This window comes from Cynoglossus semilaevis, unplaced genomic scaffold, assembly GCF_000523025.1.
Source record: "Cynoglossus semilaevis isolate Cse_v1.0 unplaced genomic scaffold, Cse_v1.0 scaffold476, whole genome shotgun sequence".
NCBI classification, from domain to species: domain Eukaryota; kingdom Metazoa; phylum Chordata; class Actinopteri; order Pleuronectiformes; family Cynoglossidae; genus Cynoglossus; species Cynoglossus semilaevis.
Window position 1 is genome coordinate 182,671 of NW_007585116.1, and position 2,643 is coordinate 185,313.

Genomic DNA, 2,643 nt, shown 5'->3' on the forward strand with positions numbered 1-2,643 from the left:
AGGCCCGGGGGCTGGATGTGGCCCGTTCAGCTTTTTAATCCGGCCCGCCAAACTTTTCCAGATGATATAATTTATATTATCATTATACTTCTGCCTTTTCCCTGCAATACCCATGTATCGCCAATAGATGGCGTAGAAAATTATTTGTTAACACAAACGCTTCATCTATCTGCTCCTGTTCAATTTTTTGGATCAATTGTGGCCCACAAGTCAAAACATTTGCCCATGCCTGGGCTAAATAAATGCTAACACATTTGAATCTTAGCAATCTCAGGTTGATTTTTTTCAAAATAAATGAGAATTTCAGGAGACCACGTTTGAATCCAGGGCGTCCCCACGTGGGCTTACGACCCCTAGGTTGACGAGCACTGATTTCGTCTTACTTAAGCGACTTACAAACAACCCCCCCGCACCCCCAAAACAACAATGTACTTTCAATGTACTTTGTCTGTACTTTCAATAAAATATTTTTATTGAATTAAAAATCCAAAACATCATGTGACCCGTAGGGGGAATTCCTCATTCGCTAGCCCATGTACTACAACCGTCTTTGTTAATCTGAACCCTGTGACTCAGCACTTCCTTAGGGCTGGCGCTTTATATATATATAGACGCATGATGTCAGCTCCTTTCGTTTCTCCCAGGCTTTCCTCTCACCTCTGCTGGGAAGCCAACAGCTTAATGTGTTTATGAGAATGGGACACATCCCTGCGTCTACACACGCAAACATATGCCAAGTGAGTCACATGTAGGCAGTAAAATCAGTCTAAGTGGTGGAAGGCCTGTTTCCAATAAGGCTGAGGGGGACTGTTGCCATATCCATGATTGAAAAACTAAATAGATGCGTGGTGTCTCCCTATCTATCTCTACAGCAGTGCTTCTCAAATGGTGGGGCGGGTCTCCCTGGGGGGGCGCAATGGGTGCCGGGGGGGGCTTCCAATGGAATATGGCACGCATATGGACATAAGTGTCCCACTGCTGTAATGCTTGGATGATAACAGGCCTCCAGTCACTAGGTGGCAGCAACTCATGCAAACCAACTCATGGTTTGTACAGATAAAAATATACATGTTATCAGGTTCTTAACAGTATTACTCCATGCATTCAGATTCACTAGAGGGGCTAGCTAATGGGGAAGGGATCAAGTATCGATTCCTTGCTATCGATAAGTATCAATAGTAATTATTAAATGAAAAAAGCGCATTTCTCACTTCAACATCCCTTAGGGAAACTTACTACATACAGGCATCAAAGTAATCCATTCATGTCTCACGACCACTGACCAGAAGAGGGCAGTGACTCCATGTGATCGAGTACACTGGACATCTTTGTCCATGACTAATATGTTGTATAACAATATATATATATTAAAGTTGTTAAATGGCCAGTATTTGTCATGTGTTTTATTGGGCTAAAAAAGAAACCCACACAAAATTGTCAAAGTTGCCAAAAACAGTTGAAAAACATTTTTTTAAAAACCATGAAGAAAAGTACACAAATGGCACTCGGACAAGTACAAGTGAGTTGTTGTGATGCACATGGAGTATTTTGGAAAAAACTCAAAAGAAATGATAGCCAAAAAAAGGAAAAGTGTAATTATAAAGATAAAGCTGCTCTTTCTTCCAGCGCTCCATTGTTCTTCCACCATAGAGCCTCCAATTTGTCCCTTTGTGGTCCTTCTCAGAATCTCATACATAAACATCGGCACTATGTTCTCCACACGCCTGGTCATAACTCAATTGCGTCATCCGCATCAATGCATTCATTCACATCAAGGATCAAAGTAGAAATGTCGGTAGGAGGTGCGTGCCGCAGCGCTGCATGTCTGAGGGGAAGCTGGATGATAGTTTTTCATGTTTTAATGATTTGTTGTCGGGGAAAAAAAAAAGGGGGTGTGACATCACCGGTTGTTTTCACTGCACTAAATGTATTTTATTTATGTTTAAATGTACTCATCAAATCGGAGACGTTGGACGTATTGTGCAAAAGGTTGTTGGGTGGAGGTCGGGGTTTTGGTGTTTGTTCAACACACCGCAGGTGTGTCAGTCACGGGACTCGAACCAGCCGTCTTACGACACGACAGGGCTGGTCCCGCGCCCAATCACGTAACCCAGAGGCCACAGACTGTTGTCTGAGTGTTTCTTTCAGTAAGAGCTGAAGGTTCTTGAAGTGATATGTTAACATCACTGTTAACAAAGTCTAGTCCGTGGTGGAAGACACAGCTTCAAGAAGGTCCACCAACAGTTTCAGGTGGCTTTATTAAGTTTAGAAATTAAATCATGTTTTTCACAAAGTAGTTAAATAAATAAATAAAGCCTTTATCAAGTTAGCATAACGGTGACTATTCTAGGATAATACGAGTAAGTCAGTAAGTAAGAACAAAATTTAACATGGGTTCTATCATTATGAACTAAGATAAATTACATGTAAAAGTCATGCATAAAGGCTAAAATGCTGAAATGCTTTTATCATTTACGCCAACTATCGGAGAAACGTGGGTACTGCAGGGAAAAGGCAGTAATATAATGATAATATAAATAAATTATATAAATTGGAAAAGCAGCCGGGCCGGATTAAAAAACTGAACGGGCCGCATCCGGCCCCCGGGCCTTAGTTTGCCCATGCCTGATCTAGCATCTCCAA